Source organism: Typopeltis vanoorti, chromosome 15 (genome assembly GCF_054136105.1).
Source record: "Typopeltis vanoorti isolate ZY-2024b chromosome 15, IOZ_Tvanoo_1.0, whole genome shotgun sequence".
In the NCBI taxonomy this organism is placed as follows: Eukaryota; Metazoa; Arthropoda; class Arachnida; order Uropygi; family Thelyphonidae; genus Typopeltis; species Typopeltis vanoorti.
Window position 1 is genome coordinate 101,899,545 of NC_143563.1, and position 12,552 is coordinate 101,912,096.

Consider the following 12,552-nt stretch of genomic DNA (forward strand, 5'->3'; position numbering starts at 1 on the left):
CTTAAAAGATATGTAGCAAGTTTTTTGGTTAAAGCATCTAACTAGTCTACATTCAATGCCGAATGGCATTGAATTCAGAAAGTTCGTGATGGGGGCTCGCGTGTTAGTGTTTCATGTATTATTGATGGTACCAATAGTGAATTTGATTGATATGGTTTTTAGCGATTTATGCTTATTCATTAGTAATAGTAGTTAATTGTATAGCCTGTGTAGCTCAGTGGATGTGGCGTTTGCATACCACGGCGCTTGGCCGCACGAAGGAAGACTCGGTTTCGAGTCTAGTCTGCAACTAGAGGAAATTTTTCTAAGCCTTTTTTCGACCGTTTCCCGAGTTAGTCGATCTCTGGCACGGGCAAGTGGGTTTTTCCTCCCGGAAACTCGGGTTTTTCGTCCCGTAAACTCAAGAAAATCGACCGTAGAACCCACATTATTTCAGACATTAAATATATTGTGTTAGGGTTAGGGACCACGAGATGGCGGCACATTTGAGCCGTCTCTCTTCACTGTGTACCGCTTAATTAGTGATAGCCTTGGGCCATCTATCTCTGATCGGTACCAGTGGAGATTGAACTGCCCACTCAGTCTCCAAAAGTTAGATAGGGCTAAATGGCCTCGCCTACTCCCGTATACAGGAATAAAATTGCGTTAGCTGATAGTAGTTAATTGCTAAACAGACACTTTATTTTTCCATAGTGGTTTATCCAGGTAAGTCAATTGAAATTACAAGGGCGATACGCTTGGCCTACTGCCGCTATTATCGCCATTGTTTCATATCTTGTAATCATAAGCAACTGTCTATTTGCTATCGTGACAAGAGCAAGGCATGTCCTGCCCCACAGTGGCTATCTTCAAGCATGTAGGCAAACTACTGCATACTAAATGCCCAGGGAAAGTCGTAATTCATGAAATAAAAGAGGCTGATTCAGATGACCCTCAGCGCTCTGAACTTCTTCCCAGTATCCATCAAGATAGCACCAGCGTAATAGAAACAACTGCTGATGACAATTCCATTGCAGATTACAGCGATTATCAGGAGGTTCCCGCTCACAAAGAACGCAACACTGCAACCTCTGAACCACCCAAAGCGGATCGAATGGAAGAAGACGGTCCTGACCCGTACTCTCCTACCTCCTCAAGGGAAAGATACCTTCGATTATTCTGCGAGAAAAGAAAAAAATGGATGATGTCCAATTTAAAGATTTCATACAGTCAATCAAAGAGTATCACAGAAGGTATTAAAATACAGCCCTGCTCAGTGATGGATTATCGAAGGTTGACTGGCGAATTGGATGCCAAAGGTATACAGTATCACACCTTTTCACAAGGATCAGAAAGAAACCCCAAAGTAGTAATCAGAGGTGTCTCGGAAGACGTATCCATAGAAGATATGGTTGCGGATCTACATCAACAAGACCTACCACCCGTTAAGGTCAGTAGAATAACCAAGAAAGACAGCACTCCAATGCCACTGGTTCTAATTGAGATCAGTCAAGCTTATAAGCACATACAGTATATGATCTGACATCCATCTGTGGACTAAAAAATTACTATAGAACCACTAAGAAAAAGCGCTTCAACAGGGTAGTACCAGAGATGTCAAAGATTTGTCCATGCCCGGATGTGCAGGGCTGAATTCAGATGTCTAAAATGTGGGGTCGCCCACCCAACAAATACATGCACAAAACCAAAATTGTGGCGGTCCTCACACTGCGAATAACAAAGGATGCGCTCACAATCCAAGAAATGGAAAATCAGAAGCAGAAACATTTTCTTCCTCACTCAGCACACTATGTCAGAGATTACTTCATAGTTTCCTGAAGTTCAATATAAAAGGTCAGAATCCCTTCAGACGAAGCCAGAGGTTCCCTAAAGAGTAACTCCGCAACAACAATCTAGGACATATGCGGATGTAACTCGTCCTAAACAGTCATCCCGTGAACAACACCACACACAAATCTGACAGCTATCATTATCTCTTCTCTCGTAAATATGCCGTTGGATTTTAGCAGATCCAACCCTTCACAAAGTTCTATTAACAGATTTCTAAGAGGCATTATTTCAGTGCTCACTAATGAACAGTAACAAATTAAAACTAGAATCTCTAGAGATCATTGCGTGAAACGCGAACGGCCTGAGGAGTAAGATTTCAGAACTTCAAAATTTCATCCAAAGACATCAGCAAGATGTCCTTTTACTCAATGAGATGCACCTAAGACCTTCAGATAATCCCAAAATTTGTGGATACCAACTGTATAGAGCTGATAGACTATCCCACAGAGAAGGAGACATGGCAATTTTCATTAAAATTTTCATCTCTCATCACTCCATAAACATCCCTCCTACCACCAACCTCGAGGTCATCATCGGTATTGAGGTTCTCACGAGTTCTGTCGGCAATCTTCGCAGCATATCATCCTCCACAAAAATCATTACTGTTCTCGGATTTGAACGCCTTATTCGATACCAGAGAGCCTATCATTGTGGCAGGTGATTTAAATGCCAAGCATTCAACCTGGAATAGCCGTTCCACCAACAAAAATGGACAGATACTACAAAACTATGCTGGTTTCAACAACCATCATATCCGCTGATCCCACCGATCACAACACTTATGGTCGGGCTGACTGATGTGTTGGACATCGCCATATTGCAGCACATCAGACTCCAATACAATTTAATGACGATTAACGATCTATCATCAGACCATAACCCAATATGGCTAAAATTGGAAACTTTGAAAAAATTATCTCCCCCCCCTCACTCATTCATTCCTTGGGAAAGGCTCTCCAAGGTACTTCCAAAATATATTGGCCCTGTTCCCTTCATTAAATCAAAAGAGGAAATTGAAACAGCCGTTAAAAATCTAACAGAACAGATTAAAGCAGCCTGTGCAGCAGTTACTACCCCTGAAACTACCCGCAAATCCAACCACTTACCAGAAGATTATGAATCTGATTAGAGAAAAAAATAAGGCAAAAAAAAGATACCACAACACCAGGGCACTGCAAGACAAACAGATCTTGAACAGGTTCAACTCTGCAGTGAGAGATGCCCTCGCAGTCCATAGAACTCAACTCTGGGAAGAAAAACTGACCTCCATTTCTACTGATAACCACTCCATATGGAATCTCATCCGAAAGATTAAAAACAGAAATAAATCTCTTCCCCCTCCTCCAAACAGATTCAGGTCTCATCCACACTGATGCTGATAAAGCTGAAACAATAGCAAATCATCTTGAAAAACAATATAAACCTGCATACGATCACCTCAATTTTAACCATATATACATGATCCACCCTATTTTGTATATATACATTTATACAAGATAGGGTATAAAGGCCTCGCCTACTCCCTATTAGGGAATAAAAGGCGTTAGTTGATTTGATTTGCTACAAGATCTATCGTAACGTCAGAGATTCACTCAATTCTGCTCTCACATATTCCACTCAAATTGCACCCAATTCACCTGCTAAAATATATGCTATTAATAAGAAGTTCAAGAACAAAAAGGCTCCTGTACCCGATGGTATCTCTAACAAAGTAATAAAGCTTCTACCATGTAGAACTATTGTCCATCTGACAAATATAATTAACTCCATCTTTCACTACAAACATTTCCCTTCCCACTGGAAACTGCGGACATAATACCGATCCATAAACCTGGAAAAGATTTCAGATTGCCTCAAAATTACAGACCAATGATCCTTATCTGAAATCTCTTGCCAGACTCCAAGATTCAGTACTCCGACTAAATATCCTGCCTGAGGAGCAGTTTGGCTTCCGACAATCGCATAGCACCACGCAACAAATACACCGATTAGTGGAACACATCACCACGGATTTTAACTGGCGTCAATGCACTGGGGCTGTTTTCCTTGACAAAGCCAGTGGATTTGACAAGGTTTGGCATTATGGTTTGCTTTACAAACTGATATCATCTGGTGTACGAATCGGAATCACTGATCTTATAAAGGCATACCTCTACGATAGGCGCATGCAAGTCAGGATGTGTGGGGTAGTCTCGACACAAAAATGCATCTTGGCTGGAGTTCCACAAGGATCCTTACTAGCACCAGTCCTATTCTCCTTATACTTGTATGATATACCGCACAACCCATTATCTTCAATTAAAGTTCGATATGCAGATGATACAGCGATATTGGCTAGATCTTAAGCCTCACCTAGCCATCAAGAAACTGCAAGAAAACCTACTGCTAATCAAACAATATTTCTCCAAATGGCGACTCCAAGTGAATCCCCTGAAGAGCGTAGCCGTCCTATTCTCTAGAAGATCAGTGCTTCCTAAAGAAGATATTCTCCTTTTCAACACTAAAATTCCGTGGAAAACTGAGATCAAATATCTTGGTGTAATATTAGACAGAAAACTGACTTTCAACTCTCATATCAAGACTCTCTGTGCAAACACATCAAAAACCATAGCCCAGCTCTACCCGCTAATTAACACAAACAGTAAGCTGAGCACCAGAATCAAACTTCTCATATACAAAGTGATGGTTCGTCTAATACTCATCTACGCTTCACCGGCCTGGAGTCATACTTCGAATACTAATATTCTCAAATTACAACGTATCCAGAATAAAAGTCTCAGAATGATCCTGTGGGCCCATGCGAACTGTCCAGCTACATTGGGACATAAATGTTCCCTATATTTACACTTTCATGCAGACTATAGCAATCAAAAGCATCTGTGCACCCTAACAAACTGATCCAACTGGCTGCACATTATGACGAAATGGATTATTTCAAACATAAAAGACCTAAAGCCATCCTAAACTTCAACACTGAGGACTAATCTCCTAGCCCACTCAGGGCGAGCAATTAGCTCATAAACTTTCTCCACTAACAGTTTCTCTCAAGACAGCGGGGAATATGAAAAGCTTTTGCATCACCCCCTTATGTCAGTAAAGTTGATAGTTGATATATATATGATCGAATGGCAGAACAATTTAATTATTCGTTTCAGTCAAGCTCAGTGGAAGACTAGATGATATCTAGGCGTATTTCTCTCTTCATGAAATATAAGAATAAGGGTGCCGACCCAAGTAACTATCATCCAGTGACATGCCTACCAACTTGCTTAAGCTGTTCACTGCAATCAGAGCAAATTCCATATATCACTGCTTATCAGATAATTAGATTTATCCAATCGAACAAAACGAAAATTTTAAAAAAATCTAGAGGAACATTAGGAACTATTAATTAATAGAAACTATTAATGAACGATTCGGAGATATTAGCATTAAATGTGGAATTTTCCAAGGTGATTCCTAATCACCATTGCTCTTCGATATTTTTTGATATCTTTGCCTATGATTTTGAAGAAAACAAAATATGGATATTAAATTCCTAAACATAATATTAAAATTTCCCATCTGTGGTATATGGTTGACTTGAAGTTATATGAAAAATCGGCACAACAAATTGACTCTTTACTGAACACAGTTCATATTTTTAGTAAGGATATCAAAATGGATTTAGTTTAGATGAATGCTCTGTTTTATATTTGTTTTTTATGTTGAGCCCACACAAGAGAAGTTCGTTGATCAACCTATAGTACATTAGTACCATATATGGGTAGTGGGTTGGGAAAGGAAAAGACTGTATATTGTATTCCTTGGGAAACACAACAGATGGAAAACTGTTCCACAATACAGCAGTTGCAGGGAGGATGAAGGAGAAGATAAAGTAACCTGTTTTCTGGGTTTCAAGATGCACTGTGAAGGGATGTTGAGCAGCAGCTGGACGTGTTCCAATGACCTTAGTGCTAAGAGGGGGAATTATTGATGCTATTTCATATGAACATTTTCCATGGAAATATTTGTACAATATACATAGTGTAGAGACCAATTGTCTGTGCCGGGGGAGTGAGTTGGTAAGAAATGGGTCATTAATAAGTCTGCTTGCTCTCCTCTGTATTGAATCAAGTATTTTGAGGGAGCTTTCAGGGGCCCTCTCCAAATGTCCGAGCAGTATTCCATACTGCTCTGATATAAGGAGCGGATTTGCGATTTGTATAATAAAGTTAACAGTTGTTCAAGGGTGAAGTAACGTCTTGAGCGAAAATCCTCGTTTTTTTGAAGCTGAGGATGCAGTGGTTGTGTTTATGCCAGGAAAGGTTTGTGTGAGCTGGAAATATAAACACTTGCAAGGTTAATTTTTTTCCTTAGTATCTTTTAGATACTAAGGAAAAAATTGAGGCGTGGCAATGACTACAATATGGATATATTAAAAAAGAAACAGAAAGTTTTAGCAGCTCAAGAACAGGCATTACAACCTAATGCAATGAGAGCAAAATTTTTGAACATCAATAATAACAGCAAATTCAGATTATGCGATTAGAACATATAATCAGCGCCTGCGGCAAGATATCTTAAAATCATTATAAATACCGCCATGATCAAGTGACCAAAATAATTAATTGGCACGTTGTTCTGCTTGAGATAACTGGTGGCTGCATAAAATAGAGACAGTGTGTTGGAAAACGAAACAGCTAAAATTTTCTGAGAGTTTAGAATACAAACTTATCAGCATTTTGAACATAATAGACCTGACATTACAATTATCGAACATTGTTCTACTCAGTAATACCCCCCCCCCGTGTGGTGGCCGGGTATAAGAATAGCCTCACTGTAGCCCATGCATGTCGTACAAGGCGACTAAAATGGGTACCCAGTGCCTGGGGGTATAGCTGGGTCACCCTGTCACTGGGGGTCATAAATGCGGAGACCTGGTCCTCTAAGTTGGGGGTTAGATGTGGGACTGACGACCCCACCCCTCGAAAAAAACAACTTGTTATTAAATCTAAAGAAATAACTGCTGGATGGACTAAATGGCGACAAAATTGCAAATATCTTAAGGATTTGAAAATTCAATCATGGGCGTACTTTCTATTTACCGATCTGGAGCTTTAAAATGCTGCTGGAGCAATTGGATAAATACAGGATACTTGTTACAATTATACAAGAAATGAGATGGATAGGAGAGTGGATTATGGAAAAGAAAAATAATAATATTTTTTATAGCTGTCAAAAGAAAGATCACATGTTTGGAACAAGTTTCATTGTAAACAAGAGATAAAACATCTTATCATGGACTTCAAGGCAAACTCACTTCGAATGTGTAGGTTAAGAATTAAAGGACATTTTTTAATTACAGTTTCTGTAATTAATTTTTTAATTAAATGTCTGTGCACATGCTTCAACTGAAGAAAAGAATGATGCTGGAAAAGAGTTGATTTTTTTTATCAATTAGATAAGAGCTACAGGGAATGTCCAAAGAGGGATGTAAAAATTATTATAGGTGATTTAAATGACAAGATAAGCAAAGAGGATACACACAGGCCAACCATTGGGAAATATAGTTTACATAATGAGACTAATGACAATGAGACTAGATTGATCAACTTTGGTTCTTCAAGAGAAATTGTTATGGGTAGTACAATGTTTAGCCATAAAGATATTCATAAAAGGACCTGTACGTCTCCTGATCGAGGCACCTTTAACCAAACTGATCATCTTTTAATAGACACAATACACCTCTCCAATTTGATGGATGTTAGAACCTACAGAGGAGCAAATATTGATTCTGATCACTATTTGATTATATCAAATATTAGAAACAGAATCTCTAATGCAAGGAAGATATATGGGTCCCATGCTAGAAAGGTCAATAAGGAAAGATTGAAGGAATTAGAAGTTAAAGCCAAATATGGTGAGAGAATCAATGAAAACCTGCCCGGTCTACATTGCTGAGAGTGTTAATGAACATTGGGATGTTCTTAGGGATGTCATAATAACAGCAGCAGACATATTAGGAAAAGACAGTAGAGTTGAGTATAACCAGGTTTGATGCAGAATGTGTGACTGTATTAAAAAATGAGACATATAAACAAATGCAGCAAAGGAACCACACTCGTAAAGCTGTAAAGGAATATCGTTTGGCTAGAAAAGAAGAAAAAAGCGTTCACATGAATAGAAAAAAGAAATACTATGAGAATTAACTTAAGGAATTGGAACATCTCAGAAGTATGAATGCAAGCAGATCTTTCTATCAGAAGTTAAATAGTAGTAGGGAAATTTTCCAGCATAGGACAACGTTATGTAGTGCTAAGGAAGGTATAATTTTGAGTGGGAATGAAATGATACTAGGAAGATGGGAAGAGCATTTCGATGAACTATTGAAATGCTCTTCCCATCATCTAATTGACCGGCTATATTTGAATTCTATTGAATTCAAATATAGCCGGTCAATTAGATGATGTGGAAGAGAGCCAAGATCTAGAAGATGTTGAATCAGTACCAACAGATGCAGAAGTGGAGGAAGCTAAAACACTTAAGAACAATAAGGCCCCAGAAATGGATAGGATACAAGCAGAATTATTTAAAAGTGCAGGTACAGAATACTTTAAGCAGCTGTGTCAACTTATCAACAAAATTTGTATTAATGAAGCAATTCCAGACAAATGGAATCTGAGTGTCACATGCTCCGTCCATAAGAAAGGTGATGTAATGATATGTTCTAACTATAGAGGAATTAATTTACTATGTACAACTTATAAAATTTTCTCTAACATTCTATTTAAGATACTTTATCCCTATGTAGAGAATGTTATTGGCGATTATCAATGTGGATTCCGTCAAGGAAGATCTACAAATGATCAGATTTTTAATATACACCAATTACTTGAAAAATGTAACGAATTTGGAATTGAAATGCATCACCTTTTCACAGATTTTAGAACCGCATATAATAGCATAGATAGATCTAACTTATGTATTGCAATGGAGGAACTACAGATTCCATGAAAAATTATTGCTTTAGCTAAAGCTACAATGAGAAATACTCGTTATCAGATCATAATTCAGATCATGTTGTCCAATATAAATAAAAATGGTGTTCCACAAGGGGATGGGTTAGCTTGCTTAATGTTTAACATAGAAATTGAAAAGGGTTTCAGAGATACTGGGTGGAACTATTTTCTACAAGTCAGTACAAATTATGGCATATACAGACGATATCGATATTATAGGAAGGACACGAAAAGCAATGGAAGAAACTTTCATCAGTTTAGAAAAGGTAGCAAAAAAGATGAATTTGCAGTTTGACTAAGAAAAAACAAAGCATATGCCAGTAACTAGAAAGATTTGTGATAATAATCCTTCTAAAATCAAAATTGGTTCCTATAAATTTGAAATTGTACATAGCTTTATATACTTGGGATGAGAAGTTAATTGTAAAAATGATATTAGTACTGAGATTCTTTCGACATATTCTTTTCGCAAACAGATGCTTTTGTGGACTTAGGAAACACTTAAAGTGACATCTGATCTCAAGAAAAACAAAGATAATGATGTACAAAATATCTGTAAGACAAGTGTTAAACTATGCCTCTGAAAACTGGGCATTGTCAATGGCAGATGAAAGATTGCTAGGTCTGTTTAAAAGAAGACTTGTGAGATATATTTTTGCAGCAGTACAAGAGAATCCTGCGTGGAGGAAAAGATATAACCATGAACTATACTGATTAATTAATTATTATTATTATTATTCCTGACACCTCCCAGGAGTCCGAAGACTCATTGCGGGAGGACACCTACAGCTGTCTCAACCACTACACCGAACCTCTACTACGAATCATCTCCATCAACGCCATCTACCGGCCACCACAACTAGTATTTTTTGTCTGTAAATTGCGTGTGTTCTGAAGGGCCGATTTGTCTGTATGCGGGATGAAAAACCCGAGTTTTCGGCAGGAAAAACTCTGCTACCTCCGTATGAGATCGGCTAACTCACCTTCGATTGAAATCGTGCAGATAAAGATTCCTCCCGTCGCGATGAGATCGAACTTAGGCCTATTCCAATCGAAGGGCGCAATGACCGTCGTTCTTCCAATTGCGCTACGGAGACGCTTAAAAAAATAAGCCATCCATTACCCTCCAAGGTTATTAATCACCGCATCTCACGGTCGATTTTCTTCCATTCACCCAACATCCCAATGAACTAGACATTATTGAGAACATAAAAATAAATAGAATAAGTTGGGCTGGACACATATGCATGGATAGTAATAGAATATTTAAGATGTTTACTACTAAGCTGGACGGAAGATGGAGTGATGCAATATATCAAGGTTTTAGGTTATTATGGTTTTTCCTCACTCAAAAATTGGAGGAATTTGGCATTCAATAAGGAAGGCTGGCAGAAGTTTTTAAAGAAGGCCAGGGCCCACGTTGGTCTGTCTAGCCAATGATGATGATGACGTATTCAGTAATAACAACATTAACAACAAAGACCTGAAAAAAAATTACTAAATATCGAGATCTGGTAATCGAAGTTGGTCGGCTGTGGCTTAAATGCATCAAAGTCATCCCAATAGATATCGATGCATTGGTGCAATTTTAATTTTACTTTTCCAAAATCTCAAAATTTCACCAACTATTTACAAGAATTACACATCCACAAAGTGGCTCCATATGATACAAAAAACGGCATTACTTCGAACAGTCCATATTTTACAACGCTACCTGACAAACTACTCTAAGATTCAGAATCTGAATTGCTTTGTATCACCATTCAAATTGTTGTTAGAATGATATCTTGTTTTCACTGCGTATCAGTTATGTCACTGAAATAATTATAACTCTGAGTCTTTGAACTAAATTAAGTAATCTCCCAATCTTATTGCAAAGGTAAGTCCCATAGACGTACCTTAGCAAGCCTATTATCAGGGGCACACCAAGGGTATTTACCGCCGAGGTGCAAACTTTCATCGGCCGCCCCTAATACTGCATTGTATAATCCAAATTAGATGTTAGCTACATAAAATGTCGCCCTATCAATGTTGTTGCCCGGGTGCGATGCATCCCTTTCGGCCTCGGATTGGCACGGCCCTGCCTATTATGTTGTCATTGTTGTGAAACTTGATATAAGTATCGTCACCTAATTATGGATTCATGACTTTAAGTTGTGTTACCTGTTTGTTGTTTGCTCTGCATAATGGCGTATTATAGATAGCATATTTCATATTATCCAATAGTATAACTGAAATATGTTCACAGTTTTTAATTACTGCATTAATCCGTAGTTTCAATGAGAGTGAAGCGCAGTTCAAACACCATGAACTTAAATTGCTAAACCTTATATTAAGTTTCAGCTAAATACTACAGTTATTGTGATTTTCTGTGAAAGTAGTGGTGTTGGGCGGTAGATAGCGTTGCTGTAGCTGCGGTTCTTTGGTCAATTTGAGTGGTGGAGGCAGAGAGTTTTAGAGGAGGTGCCCTCCCTGGATGAGTCCATAAATTCTCCGGAGGTGTCATGTAATAATAATAATAATAATAATAATAATAATAATAATAATAATAGCTGATTCTTTTTTCGAAAATCAAGGGGCATCCATAAGCTTCCGGAGTTTTTTTTTTTTTTTTTTTGATGAAACGATTACAAATATTCCTTTGCTTTTTATCATTTTTCTCATACAGTATAATTTATAATTATCCTAGGAAATATTTCATATTCATTAAATCGTTAAAAAATAAATATTTAATTTTCAAAGATTTTTCATTAAAAATGTATTTCGAATTTTTTCAGGAAAAAAAAAACTCCTCGAACGCATATTATTTCCCAAAAGGTGTAGATAGCTCCTTAAGTCATAATTAACATTTTTGACAAAAGTATCGGCTAATCTAAATCCTTCAAGCCTTCAGTGATAGTAAGCCAAAGCCAATCCTAAACTAAAACATTTGAAGAAGCATGAATAAAATAAGTTGTACTATTTAACCATTACTAATTTTTGAAGACGAGTGGGCAGCCAATCTCTAATCCTTATCTGTAACTGAGACTTGGCCAAGGGCTATCAGTGATTTTCATAGGTTTCAAGGGCTATCAGTGATCTCTCCTACTCATTAACTCTAATATTTATTATTGAAATACAGGGTGGTCATAAAAGAACTTTCCCACTTTGGAGTCATCTGTAGCTAAAATCAATAAACGGAATGAGACCAAATTTTATATTGACACTTTTGAAGGCATGGGGAGATGATTTTCGCTCAAAAAATATTTAGTACAAAAAGTCGCCGATAGGGGGATTTTTGGCGCTGGTGGAGCCGAAAAAGGGGATAATTAGATTAAAGGCAGATAAAATTGAATAATAATATTTCGACGGTGTAAGCGACAGCCGCATCACTCATTCCAGCTGAATATTTGGTGTGTTACAATGATAAAAAGAATATTAAAAAAATTCAGCTAACGCCTTTTTATTACCGTATATAGGGAGTAGGCGAGGCCGTTTAGCGCTATCTAACTTTTGGAGACTGAGTGGACAGTTCAATCTCCACTGGTACCCAATAAGAGAGAGCTGGCCCAAGGCTATCACTAATGAAGCAGCATGCAGTAAAGAGAGACGGCTCAACAAGTGCCGCCATCTCGTGGTCCCTAACCCTAACACTCGTATTTAATGACGGAAACAATGTGGGTTCTCCGGTCGATTTTCTTGAGTTTATGGGATGAAAAACCCGAGTTTCCGGGAGAAAAAA